This window comes from Podarcis tiliguerta (assembly GCF_965153285.1).
Source record: "Podarcis tiliguerta genome assembly, chromosome: 4".
Lineage (NCBI taxonomy): Eukaryota > Metazoa > Chordata > Lepidosauria > Squamata > Lacertidae > Podarcis > Podarcis tiliguerta.
The window spans coordinates 31119400-31134193 of record NC_139537.1 but is presented as its reverse complement, the minus strand read 5'-3'; the positions used below and the strand labels follow the sequence as shown (position 1 = coordinate 31134193).

The 14794-nt window shown below is 40.4% G+C and overlaps 1 protein-coding gene across 45 annotated transcripts in view; it reads right to left on the bottom strand.

Moving 5' to 3' along the window:
* The window catches only part of ZBTB20 (zinc finger and BTB domain containing 20), a 500505-nt gene that overhangs the window by 127249 nt on the left and 358462 nt on the right, over window positions 1-14794 (bottom strand). For 9 of the 45 annotated variants that reach the window (XM_083437081.1, XM_083437101.1, XM_083437087.1 and 6 more), the window contains one exon: window positions 3779-3898. The exons of the other annotated variants lie outside the window; for them this stretch is intronic. The gene's annotated coding sequence lies outside the window, so the exon portion shown is untranslated. The remainder of the gene's footprint in view (window positions 1-3778; window positions 3899-14794) is intronic. 45 annotated transcript variants of the gene reach the window in all.

The following is a 14794-nucleotide window of genomic DNA, read 5'->3' as shown; positions in this document are numbered from 1 at the left end:
TCTCCTGACTTTTATTCAAGATTACAGTTTGTATTTCTTAACAGTGCTTTCATGAACTCTGCAAGAGAGAGTATTGTGGCATCCTAAAGACCAGGCCAATCAATATATTGTGACATAAGTCTTTAAAATGCTAAACTCTCTTTCCCTCTCTCATTTGTTGCAACAGACCAACACAGCAATTCCTCTGGAAGTTGCCCCTGTAAAGAATGTTAGGTTAAAGGTACACATGCTGTATATTTTACTAAATCATTTGTTTCTGGCAAGTACATATGTGTTGTTTTAATATATAACCTGAAAGCTGACGTGTTATTTTGTGATATCGTGGGGTACAAATCTGCAAGAAAAGGCTAATATTTGCTCTCACTTTAACTTCTCTGATATGAAGCACTCTGAACAAACAAACCAAGTTTATCTGTACCATTTGAAGTTTATGTCTATGTAGACCAAACTACATGCATCATTAGAAATCTCCTCCCCACACCCAAAAACAAAACAAAAAACCACATTAACAGCAGAAACAGTTTTCATCAGGAAAGCAGGGTATGGGGAGGGAAACTTGGGAATTTTCCTCCTCTACTATGACCCTTACAAGAATCAACCCCACACTACTATTAACACGGATGGGGGCTGCCTTTGGGGCTAATAGCAGTCTGGGGTCATTTTGAATCCGATTTTGGTTGGGGTGAAAGAGTTAAATCTCCTCCTCCTATATGCTGCAATCACAATAAAAATTGGTTCCTTGAACCTGTTATAAATTAAAGAAAGCTGATGGGCTTCTTAACAACATTTTAGTTTGGCTCCATGTGTCTCATAAATAGTGGGCCCTATGGCTGTGAGTCAGAGTGCAGGATGCTAAAGTGGAATAATATGTTGCTTTTCTGACAGCTTCAGCTCTTTCTTTAATTTCGGTTGCTTAAATCTCAACAGGAAGACTGCCTAAGTTTGGAAACTGGGTGCTGTGGGAGGCATTAGGTAATAAATGGAGTAGCAGTCTCTATACCTACTCTTATAGAAAATTATTTATTGAATATCACATCACATCTAAAGAGAGGGAGTCTTTCCCAGCCTTACCTGGAAATTGCAGGGTCTGAATTTGGGACTATCTGCATGCAAAAAAAGATGTTCTACCATTGAGCTATGGCCCTTCCCAAAATTCTTCTATAGCACATATTACAGCGGAGAGTTAACACTACCATGATCTCCACTGAAGGCAGGAACTGGCTAGTTTCACATTTGATATTTGGTGTTTAAATTGCCCTAACATTATGCCTTAATTCAGCACCTAAACACAGAGGGACAGATCTAGCTAATCTGGCACACTTGTAGAAGACAGCACAATGGCCCCCACTAATACAACACTCTTCTCCTCTCTCCTCCTCCTATACATCCCCCAAATTGGCTCGGTGGGGTCAGAAGAACCCCCAGAACAGCAGTAAGGTGTGTGTGATTCTGTCTGGAAGGCAGAAATGGTTGCATGGATGTAATGATCAGAAGAGTGTGACACTGAATTTCTCCCAGAGAAGCACTGCTGTTGGAGATAAAGATGTACGTACATAGCTTGTACAGAACTCTCTTTTTGTCTTGTCCACACTAATAGTCACTAAACAGAAAGGGAAGTTGTGTTTGTGTTAATTCTTTTTAATGGTTTTGTGGCAGATCTACAGACAGGTTTGTGCCTTCTCCAACTGCATGTGGGACATACTAAAAAAAACACTGTAGATTTTTGTTTGTTTGTTTATTATTCACCCTGAGGTGCATTTCAACCCAATATTACTTTTCTTCCACAATGTCACGTTCCTTTCTGCTTTAGAAAGGAGCAGCAAGAACAGACTTTCCTTGTTTCGAGACCATGAGGAAAAATTACGCTACTTTCACCCATCTATAGAGGGTTATTATTTTTGTTCATTATTATGCATTTTTGGGTTTTATATTGTAAACTGTCCTGTGATCCTTGGATGAAGGGTGGAATATTAAATAAAAAAGTAAGCAAGTTCCTGCACTGCACTGTTTCGTATTGTTGAACTAATGTAGACACTTCTCACTTTTCACAAGTTGGTGCAGCTAATTTTAGGATCAGACTTGCAGGTCATTTAACCACAGTGTGTATCAACTGCAGCAACTCAAAAAAGAAAAAGAAAGAAAAAAAGATTAAGTGTTGCATATTTCATGCGGTTAACTTTCATGCTTAATTGATTCACATTTGTAAAGTTTACGTTCCTTGCATAAAAAAGTGTGAAAAGGGAACCAAATAATAGTTACAATTATTACCCACTGACTGAAGGACAGAAATTGGTGAATTCTCATCTTGGAATATTACAAGCCTTTCATTTGTATCTTTTAGCTGTAAAGAGCAACAAAAGAAACACAGCCCTATGGGGGATTTTTGGAAAAGTGTTTTCATACATAGAATCATAGAATTGTGGAGTTGGAAGGGACCCCAAGGGTCATCTAGTCCAACCCCCTGCAATGCAGGAATCTCAGCTAAAGCATCCATGATGGATGGTCATCCAACCTCTGCTTAAAAACCTCCAAGGAAGCCAAGCTCACAACCTCACATGGGAGACTGTTCCACTGTTGAACAGTTCTTGCTGTCGGAAAGTTTTTCCTGATGTTTAGTTGGAATCTCCTTTCTTGTAACTTGAAGCCATTGGTTCGAGTCCTACCCTCCAGAGAATGGCCGGGGGAAAGAAAAATTGCTCTCTTGAGACGGGTCTGGATGAGAGTTTGCAGGGCAACACTCATGTCTATAAGTAACAAGGAATGTCAAGGCGAGGAGGCAAGTTAAGTCACTGCATGGCACAGCATAGTGGGAGTACTGAATCAGAGCAACCAATTGTAAGGCAAGAGGAGGAGGTCGGGCAGCAGACTAGGGTAAAGTCGTGGGACAGTTTCTTCTGGGAGGCAAGATGTGGTACATAGGGATCAGAATGGATGGCCTAGCTATATAGTCTGGGTTCTGAAACTGGGCCTGATCTGCTGAGGCTGCTAGGATTCGAAGAGGTGCTGAGCACCCTGCAAAATAGATCAATCCATCGCAAAATACTGGATTTTACTTGAGCATCCTTTGGACCTTATCATCTACAATTCTATGATCAGAGAAATTCATGGCATTCTGCCAGAAGCTGGTTTATGTGTCCAAATCTCAAGTGATAGTTGTTTCAGTGCATCTCAAAATGCCACTATATAGGGAGTCTTTCTTCTTTAACATCAAGCGCCACAAAGTTGCCAGAAACAAGGGCCAATGCTTAGCTTTAGCAGGAGCAAAAATTCTAATTTTTTTGGGTTTGGCCTTAGTGCTGTGTGATAAAATAAATGAGGCAGTAAGTAGGGGAGCCAGCAACTGAAGACTCAGGTACATTATGGAAACGAACTTGCAGCTTGGTTAAAGGTTAATTATTTTCTTTCCCCTCAGCTGCCACTGAAATGAATGGCATACTTTCCTTCACTGTCAGGCACGATGGCTACATGGTCTAATAGCGCTGTTTCCACCTCCGTACCATCTGTCTTATTCCATCTATGACTGACCTCCATAGGAGAATTCAGGTTCAAAGGTAGCCAGGGATCCCACACTGGGACAAATCACTGGCAGTCAAGAGCTAAGTCCCAGTGAAACAAAAGCCAACACAAAAAGACTTATCACAAAAAGGCATGGTGTCAAGATAGCAATAGTCCAGGGTCATGGAAGAGTGTTAATCACATGCAGGTAAAAGTTAAAACTCAGTGAACCAAAGGCTACCTGTAACAAAGGTGTGCCACCATAAATAAAATCAACTGCTGCCTTAACTAGTTGTGATCTGGGGAAAAACTCTCCACTCCAAACTTCCTCTGAACTATACCGGTTACTTAAAGGGGCTATGCAAGGCTAGAGCCAGGCTTCTAAGAGTCATGGGCAGGAGACCTGCAGTGACAGAATGACACAAGAAACAGGCATGTGTATACACACCAGGCAAGATGAACACACATATAGCTGGTGAGAAACATACAGGCAAACACATTCTCAAATACACGAAAGATTCAGATAAATGCACTTTCCCTTATACACACACAAACACATACACGAGCAGATGACTCTGGACCTGACTGCTACTGAAGATGTAGCCCTCCAGATGCTGGGATCCATCCAGTTTCCAACACAGCCAGCTAGCATGACCAATGACCAGTGATGTTGGCATTTGTAGTCCAGCAAGATCTGAAGGGCCACAGGTTCCCTATACCTGATACTGAGCAAAGAAACAATAGACTTTCCCCTCTCCATCATGGACATCTGAAAATAGAGACACCTCACTTCTTCTGCTACTGTGCAGGATGCTCCAAGATCTCTAACTTTCTGAGACATGACTTAGCACCATTACTGACCTGACAATCAACAATGACCTATTTCCACATTTAGACTTTAAATGTTGAAGTCTGAGTCTAGAATAAAAAGCAAATACATAAGATAATGAGATAAAAATGGAGCTTTATAGGCCTCCTGGTTTATATAACATTTGAGTCAATAGATTTCCCCCCCAAATATGTTTTTCACTTCTGAATAGTAATACTGCATACCCATCCATCAATATGAAAGTGTATTATACGCCTTTTTGATCATTCAGAAATCAAAATGAATGCCCAGTCCCTCCTATACAGCTGATGGCTCTACAGATTTGACAAGTGTGAACAGCTGCAGTCAGTTCTTATTTTAGTAAATAAAAATGAAGCAGGCTTTACTGTACATACTGGAAGCAGATCTGTATACTATAGTGTGCAGACTATTTTGTACAAATATAATGTATTGAAGGCTCATAAAATATAGTGGCCAAGACACCTAGCTGTGAACCAAGAAGTTACCGGTTTATTCCCCCCCCCCCCCCAATCCTAGAACCGTATATAAATAAAACTGGCTAGATGTATCCATTTAACAAGCTACTACCTGTGAGGTGGCCTTAAGCAAGTCTCCTACAACTTGGTGGTCTGTGTGAGGCAAATAACCCCTGAGTTATTTACTAAGCACTTAAAAAATAAAGTTACTCATGTCAGCCAGGGGGTTGGCAGGGGGTTGGACTCGATGGCCCTTGTGGTCTCTTCCAACTCTATGATTCTATGATTCAGCCTTCAACTACATGCTACGGATGAACTTCAGTTTCTGTGGTCAGGGACAACACATCCTTGCAGTGTGGCCAACTACTTGTCTGCTCAATTCCTACCTTTCCTGGCTACAAAAGTAGCCAGCATTTAGCAGGAAGGTAATGGCAATCTAAGTCCAGAATGTACCTGCCTCCTTGTGGAAGTCGGTCACCACAACCACCCTGGAAGGGACAGCTATGAGACTCCTAAAGAAACTCAAAGATTGCGCATCTGACCACAGATACTTTCATCTTGGGCAACATGCTCAAGCCGTTTATTTATTTAGAATAATTTATAAACCACATAAAACAATATCTAAGTGGGGTATATAAAACACTGCCCAGGCTTGCGCCCCAGAGGTATATAAAACAATATAATTATCCAAATACCCAGGTAAAATAAAAAAGTTAAAAACATAGGCTGCAATCCTAACTCCACTTACCTGGTAGTAAGCGCCATTGAATTCTGAATGTGAACATGGTTAGGATTGCAATATATGTGTCTGGATAGGCATGCTGGAGCGAAGGTTTCAGTTAGTAGCCATGCAACTCCACACATTCTTAAAGAAATGTATTATCTGAATCCATTTCAATCTAACTCCAGGCCCTGTTTTGGAACAGAAATTGGCTTGTTCTTTCTAATGGATCACATATACCAGGAGAGGGATAGGCGAAGAGCAAACTTGCTAATTCTCCCAACTTTCCCCCCATAAGCCATTGTCTATGGTATTCTTCTGAACAGGCTTTCCGGTTTCAGAATTGGGAGCAATTTACTTCAGTGGTTTGTCTCCTGCTTTGATGGTTAATACTAGGTGTTGCTGGGAGACTGAAGTGCCATAAGTACATTGATGACACCCAACTACTTCTCCTTTTCATTAGATGCAGGTGAGGCAGTGGAGATGCTTAATCAGTGTCTGGGGTCAGTAATGGACTAAATGAGTGATAATAAACTGAAGATCAATCCAGACCGGACAGAGGTTTCATTGGTACATGGTTCATCTGATTGGGAGTGTGTGTGTGTTAATCCTGCTTGAAAGGATATTGCGCTTCCTGAAAAAAGGCCTAGCTTTGAAGTCTGTGGATGCTGATAGATACAACATAGTCACCTGAGAACACATGACATCCACAGAAGTCAGCCTCTTCCACCTTCTAAGGCTGGTGCACCAGATACAACACCTCCTGGACAAAGATCACAGAGATCGTATCCACACCTCAGTCACTTCCAGACTAGACTATTGCAATATGTTGTAGATAGGGTTGACTTTAAAGTCAGTTTGGAAACTTTTGTTAGTACAAAATATCGTTGCAGGTTAATAAGTGGGACCAGTTACAGCAGTAACAACTAAACTGGCTGCTAATCTATTTACAGACGCAATCCAATTCATCTTTACAGACCAAATGGCTGAGGAGCCAGGTATATGCATAATAAGAAAGACTTACCTGAGCCTCCCTACCTTCTGAAGTTAGGTGGGTGATGGCCAGGGATAGGGTCTTCTTCGTTGTGGCATCTTATTTATGGAATGCCCTCCTCATAGAGTATTATCTGGCACCCCACCGAGTTGCTATCTTTTTTTTTTGCATGAGAAGAGTCTATTTAGTTGCCCAGGCAACTAAATGTCACTGAAGCTGGGTTTTAATTGATTGTTTTATTGTTCTGCTGGGTTTTATCACTCTGCCATGCTACATTGCTTTCTACAGTTTTTAATAATGATTTATTTGTTTTATTATTGTTTTAATATATGAGTTGCCCTGGGGAGTTTTTAAAGAAAAGGGCAGCATACATGTATGCCAAAAAGACAGACAGACAGACAAATACATAAAATATTCTCTCTGCCTTCACATCTATAATGTGAAGAGTTTAACACTGCCACATCTCTAACCATTGCCCTTGACCCAAGCGTACCAGACAACAGTCATGGATCTTGGAGAGAGTTAACCTATAAAATCAGAGCAGAGACTAAAGATCACACACTGTGCCACGGGCACACAAGCGGTTGGAGGAAGACTTCGAAGAGAGAAGTAAAAACACAATACTAAAAGGGAAATACTAGCAGATAGAGAAATGAAGCAACAGGGTAAGAAATCAAAGAGGATTTGTGACCACAAGAGCAAAAATTCTGAACAAACCTACTGCTACAGCCATCAGAAGAGAACTTAGAAGGTGTGCACCATGCCCTTGAGCGCTGCTTATGTTTCATCGCCAACAACTCCATAAGTTTCTGAACGCTGCTCTGCATAGATGCAGAACCAATATGTGGGTCTGCATGGACATAGTAATGGTATTATTGTGGTGATGTAATATTTCTGAACTGAATCATTATTCTTCCTATTTTACAAATTTGGAAACAGAAGTATTGCAGTGACTTAAGCTGCTTAAAAAGAGTTTCCTTATGCTACCAACAAGTTTCTTTTGTCTTCTTTCAATCCTGAAATGACATTTTGGGGGAAACTTTTACAATAAAATTAATTCAGTTGTTTTTAAATCATCCAGCTATGTGGAATTGTTTCCAGCTGTTAAGTTTTCCATAATCTTTTTTTCCTTCCTTAAGCATGCTCAGCTAATTAAGAAATGGCTGTGTTTTAAAATGTCAGGTATGACATATATATAGTCATGAAAGAGAAGTAATAGCAGCGGTTCTGCCATGTTTGAAAGCTCTTCTAAAAAATAATAATATATAAATAAATAAATTAGCATTTTCAAATAGCAACTGCCATCTCAATATATATAGTACAAAGTTTTCTGGGCTTTTTTTTTTTTTAAAGTACTGCTCACTTTGCTCATGATCTTCAAAATGATATGCATTGTGAAGCTATATAAGTTCTATAATTCTATAACTGCATGATGGAAAACCTACCTAGGATATATGTTTTCATGCTATACTTACATGTTTAAGGAGGAAAATTAGAGAATGAAGTGATAGAAGATCCAAATTGGTTTAAATATGATGCTGGACACGCAACAAAAACTATCTTTTGTGACATGCCCAATATCTATTTAAATCAAGAAACTGGAGCCTATGCATGCGGCATTAGCATGCCAGAGAACCATGGCCCAGGATATGGCATGCTGGTATGCTAATGCTTCATACACAGTAGGGTAGCAACTTATGTATTACCAAAAAGAGGACACAGATTAGCATAAAATTTACATACCAATGTACCAGTATTGATGCAGATTTAGAAAAGATGACTGTAATTGAAATAGAAATACGATATATCCCATCACAGTGGGGAAGACTGTGTGACTGATCATTCCGCTGCCCAGGTAGTAACTGTTGATGGACAACTTCAACACCCTGATTCTCCATTCTTATAGTTCTTATTGACATGAACCATACAGTCAGTCCTTCAAATACAAGGTCTGTTCTCTGTAAGATAGGACACAAGGTCACCAATTTATAAGGTATCAGCAATCTGTGGCCGGTACTCATGGGGGCTCCTTTGCCTGCTCCGCCCATTGCGAGCGCCCTCAATGAGGCGACCAGGGTGCACCCAGCCAGCAGCAGAGCGCAGGTACATGGTGGGGACCGCACCACCCACTATAGTAAAAGGTAAAGGTAAAGGTACCCCTGCCCGTACGGGTCAGTCGTGTCCGACTCTAGGGTTGTGCGCCTATCTCATTTAAGAGGCCGGGGGCCAGCGCTGTCCGGAGACACTTCCGGGTCACGTGGCCAGCGTGACGAAGCTGCTCTGGCGAGCCAGCACCAGCGCAGCACATGGAAACGCTGTTTACCTTCCCGCTAGAAAGCGGTCCCTATTTATCTACTTGCACTTAAGAGTGCTTTCAAAATGCTAGGTGGGCAGGAGCTGGGACCGAACGACGGGAGCTCACCCCGCTGTGGGGATTCGAACCGCCGACCATGCGATCGGCAAGCCCTAGGCACTGAGGTTTTACCCACAGCGCCACCCGTGTCCCTACCCACTATAGTAATTATTTCTAAATATGCAAATTAGAACATGCAAATTTTACACAAATCTTTGTCCTCTTTTTTGGGAGTACATAAGTGGCCATCCTAATTCTGCCTTCCTTTTGTGGAATTAGTATACATATGAATTGTACAGTTGCCTCCCATCCAAGCGCTGATCAGTACCAGACCTGCTTAGCTTCAGCAAGGTCGCGGTATCACAGGGATGAAGAACATGTGGAACTCCAGAAATTGTTGGACTTCAGCTTCCAGCAGCCCCAAGCAGCATGTCCAATGCAGGGAAGACAGTGGCATATCCATAGGGTCACAGGTACCCCATCCCTTTGTCACATGCTTTCAGAGCATGTAATGCAACATGTTAAAAAAATGCTGTTTTTAGTGGTTGGAGTTCAGCATCCTTAAAGAAACATCAAAAGTTGTTCACGAACCAAAGATATTCAGAAAAAAAAGGTGGCTGAAGCACCAAAATACCCCAAACAACCCAGTTAGCATTGATAGGTATTGCCTCCGCCGTGTTCTCTTTCCCTTACCATTTCATGGAAAACCACCAGATAATGTGCAAAGGGGATCTGCCCATTCTGTTCCCCCACCACCATTGCAAACAAGACTCAAGAAGTTGGTAGTGAACAACCAGCTGAGAGTACACACTTACTCTCTGGTTAAATAAATAAAAAATAGCAGATAGCTTCCTGTTTGTGAAGTGGCAGAGAACAAGAAGATGCACATAACTGAATCTCACAGTGGTACCAAGGAATGACTATGAAAATGTAGCCAACCCAGACTGAACCAATGATAAACCTAGAAAAACAACAGGAAGCCAGTCACCTTACACTGCCTGGCAAGCTCAGTAATGCCCTCTCTGACCAGCAGTGACTCTGCAGGGTCCCAGAGAGAGGCATTCCCCAGCACCTGCTACCTGTTCCTCCTTCATGGGACATATAAGGAACTGGTATCTCCTGAATTACTGGCCCTTTCCTATCTACTCTGCAGCTGGAAATGGCTTACCACATGGGATACTCACACAGCACAGACCAGGAAGCCACATATGATGCAGACGTTCCTATTCCACACCATAACTCTTGAAAGCATCTTACTTTGAGCCTTGTACAATGCTCTAAACATGGGAACCATTTAACAAAGAGCCTGTTAAGATAGCTGAAAGAAATCCCTTTTGCTTCAATACTGTATTGTTACTGCCTGCTACATGAAAAGCCCCCCTCCCCCCATAATAAATGGACTTTAAAGGGGTAGGTTGCTGTGGAAACCTTAACTTTTAACTTGTAAAAACTTAATATAAACTCATCACCCGTTTCCTTATACATATAGTCCAGTCTCTTGCCAGTGCATTATTTCTAAAATGCAAAAGTACACTACTGTGTGAGAAACGTTGTTTTCAATTCCAGCATCTATAGAACTGCTTAAATTAGTCCTGATCAACACGGCTTTATTTTAAACCAACTGGCATAATAAAAAAGCCAGATTTTTTTAAGCTCCAAAAATAAACAAATCCTACAGAACATTGTGTGCTCTGTTGTTCCCAGCCTCAGCAACAAGACAAAAGAAGAGGGAGACTTTGTTATTTGCTAGCTGTTAATAATCAAGAGAAGATCTGCCAGACAAGCTCTTGGAGAGCTCTGTCTGTCTGGGCCAGGTAGATGCTGCAATACACAAAGGACTTCACTAGAGAAGAAAGAGCGTTCATGGACAATGATTCAGCTTCCTTAATTAAGATTTTCATTACTGATACATGCATTAAGGTTTTACAAATGCATGTGTTCAAACACTCTCAATGTGCAGGTAGATATTTCTGATTCTGTCTTAAACACAGGCTTCAGCACAGCAAAATCACCAGGAACATTCTCCAGCCAAAGCTTAGGATCTGCTTGCTCGCTCTTTGCAAAGGAGGAATGATCATGTTAAATGGTAATCTAAAATGTCTTTGTTAATTGCCAGAGTCATTAACCCTTTACAGTGGGAGGTATTGCTGAAAGACAGTGAATGATAATTCCTATTTTGATTCCACACCTATTTTATACTGTGGTCTCTTCAGCTGCTTTATTACGATTTCTCCCCTTAAAAGCAAAACAAAACTGGTGCAATATACAGGAGAAAAGTATCTTCTCGGTCACTTTTCAAAGCTTGTATATACAATACAGTACAGGAATTCTGCATGTACAGCTTGTTATAAAATAAGAGAAAGCTCAAAATACAGTAATATTTGATTCCCGATGCAAGGCATTTTTATATTTGATCATGACTCTTGGGGGTCCCTTCCAACTCTATAATTCTATGATTCTTTGAGGCTGACTGCTCCAGCAACTGCACCTTGGTGAGAAGAAACAATATTTCACCATATGCACAGAACCACTTATCCTATGGTAACATCAGTAGCTATGACCCACTGACTCCCTGCCTGACTCCCCATATAGAAAGCCAATAATGTGAGGTAGGACGCAAGCTTAGAAGTATAGTGAAGCAAGTCTGGTTCTTTTCACTATGTTCTCTTTCTTCCCAGTTAAAAAAAACACAAAAGTTGACTGCTTTTCTTTAGCTCCCCCCCCCCTTCTATTCTTTCTGCCTTTTGGACATGGTTTCTAGCATTAAAAAAAGTGTGTGTGTGTGTGTGTGTGTGCTGGTTGTGTCTTTTTATCTGGCCTTTTTTCTTTCTTTCATGGTGCAACGTCCTCAATCTTTAAAGTTGCTGTTTTGCCTTGTTCATCTGTTGTTGCTAGAAGGTGATATTTCTATAAATCTGGGCTCGATCTCTCAGTCTAGTAATGCCAATCTCCTTCGTATTTCATTCCTCTCATCTTTCTTTTCATGTGTTGCTCTAAACTGCCATTCTAACTCTAATAGAGCTACTTGTTTGCAGGATCTTGTACTTTCATCAGGTTTTGCTTTTTTGCTTTGCTCCAACTAAAATCTGGACATCTTCAGATTTGAAGATTTCTCTCTTTTCCCTTATGGTCCATTTCATTATTCACCTGCCCCCCAAGTAAGAACAGTGGGGTTGGTTTTTATTTTTTTACCCCAGCTGTCATTTTAATTTCTCTCAACCATTTACTTATTCTTTTACATCTTGAATTACACAATGTTTATCTTTACTTCCTGTCTAGTACTTTACATTGCAGTAGTCTATCATCCTCACCTTTCTTTCTTTCTTTCTTTCTTTCTTTCTTTCTTTCTTTCTTTCTTTCTTTCTTTCCTTCCTTCCTTCCTTCCTTCCTTCCTTCCTTCCTTTTATTCTTGGTGACTTTAATATCTACATCATGCCCTGCAAACTCAGCAAACTCAGGTAATAAGAGCAACAAAAAATGTGCCAAAATTGGGCCACCAAGATGAAAGGAAGGTATTAGCATATGTGAAAAAATAGAAGTATCCCCCTTCTGCCCATCAAGGGGGCAACCAGAGCTTTTTTCCAGCCAGAACTCACTGGAACTTCCCAGGTTGGCACCATTGCCATTATAAGGGGACAAGGGAGGTGTTTATGGTAAGTTCCGGAATCTCTTTTTCTAGAAAAATAGCAGTGGGGGCAACAATCCAAAATGAAAACACAATTAACGTCACTGCTATAATGTGAACCTGCTTCTCTTTGCTAACATCCCTATATGAATGTAGTCTCCAAACCAGGGCACATTATTTCAGGTAATGCCTAAACAGTGCCAACAGGAGCAACACCATTATTATTTATGTCTCAACTGATCCACTCCAATTGTGTTTTCTTTTTAAAAGAAAAACAAAACTCCAAGGCTACTGAGATGTATCTCAGTCAATTCATTCACAGCAATGGTTGGCTTGGCATATACATCTCCTAGGTATTTGCATACAAGCCAAATCTAATCACAATACATGTGCATATAAGCTACCCTCACGTGAGCTGCTTTTCAATGTTCTGGCTCCAATCCTTCGTATTCTGGACTACAGGACAGTATGACTTGATACAAATGGGGGCATGGAAGGAGTTGCTTTGTCTCACTATGTAATCCACAAACCACTCTGGAGCAATCTTCCTGAAATACAATAGAAGCCTATTGGATTACTCCTAAGTGAATTGCAGTCTATGAAAACATTAAAAAATGTCTTTCATAATTGCCACAGGCATGCTTTGCTTGTAAAATGATTTTGTTTTGTTTTGTTGTTGCTTGAGTGAGAGGCAGAGAGATTTTTGGGGCAGTGAGGACAAATACCTTTGAGGAATTTCTTCATGCTTCATACAGATTCAAAATTATCATCACATGCCTCTGCAGTGATGCATCTGCAGTGGAATTAGTGCTGAAACGGACACTTCCCTTTTGGCGATTTTTGTACTGCTTTGTAAAATGATACCAAACTTTTTGCAGTGAGGCATGCATCTGTGTGTGGAGTTTAGGCAACTGGTCACACTTCATTGAGACATCATGTAGATGGTATATGTGGGCACCTTCTGTGCCAACTTTTAAACACTTGTATTCTGAAAGGCCTAAGTTTGTTTTTAATTTCTTTTAACTTTTTGTGATTTAAATGTTTGGCTTTATGCTTTTATATTGTTATAAACCAAGGTGATTTTTAATGATATAGCAGTATATAAATATTCATATAAATAAATGCATATTCCACCATGCAAGCTAATAAGCCTGTCATCTGTTCACACTGTATTACATCATCATCATCATTCCCCACCTTTCCCCCTGCTGGCACTCAAGGTGGCTTACAAATAAAAATAGGAACAGCTAAAAACATCAAAAAGCATAATTAAAAGCAATTAAACAATTCCCCAAAGCCTGTTGGAACAAGAAAGTCTTCACCTGCCAGGGGAAGGACAACAAGGAGTGAGCCAGTCTGGCTTCTCTAGGGAGGGAGTTTCTAAGTCTGGGAGCAGCCACTGAGAAGGTGGGTGTTTATTTAGATATATGCATCTGAATGCACATCTCCATCCGCATTCTGCTCCAACTCTGAATGAGAAGAGTTGGATGGATGCAAACATTTTGCTGCACAGCACTAGGACTAACAAAACTGTCCCAACACTGTGGCAAGGTGGGCAAGCAGCAATGGATATAAATATGCATAAACATGTACAAAACCAGATATTGATGAGGGATTCTTGCAAATATTTTTGTCCCAGCTAACTTGAAATAGAACTTTTGCAGTAAAAATGCAATCTCACAAAAATTAATCACGGCCCAAATATAAAATTTATATCCAACTTCAGAAAATATCTACTCTGATGTGTATTCAAGGGGGTCAAAGAAGAGACAGTTCAAATATCCATCAAAATGCTTAGAATCTGTTTTGATTTGGCTGTTGTTGGTTTTTGTTTTTTTTGTTTGTTTTGCAGTTCTGTATAAATATAACCTGTGCCGCAAAAACATAATTTTTGCCATTATTGGCTGATTTAGAAGACTGAAGAACAGCATAAGCCATACGCACAAGATTGACAAATAGCATAAGATAGGTTTGAACAGCAAATTCTCTCTAACTCAGCAATTGCCTTAAGGTCATTTATTAGAATTTTGGCTACAGCTTTTTAAAATACAGATTAATATAAAATTATAGTCTGCATTTGAATCAATGTAACACAGCATTTTAAAAACCCTGTCTTTCTCCCCAGATGTTCATAAAAATAAGTTTGCAGTACCTCAGAAATATCTCTATGGGCAGATACCCCACATCATTCCTTTTCTATGTGTATGTCTCAGAAACAGCTAAGAAAACATACACATTTCAAGATGCTGAGCACTTTCTATCACTTTATTGCCGATGGAATAATAGGATTTGTCAAGGGAC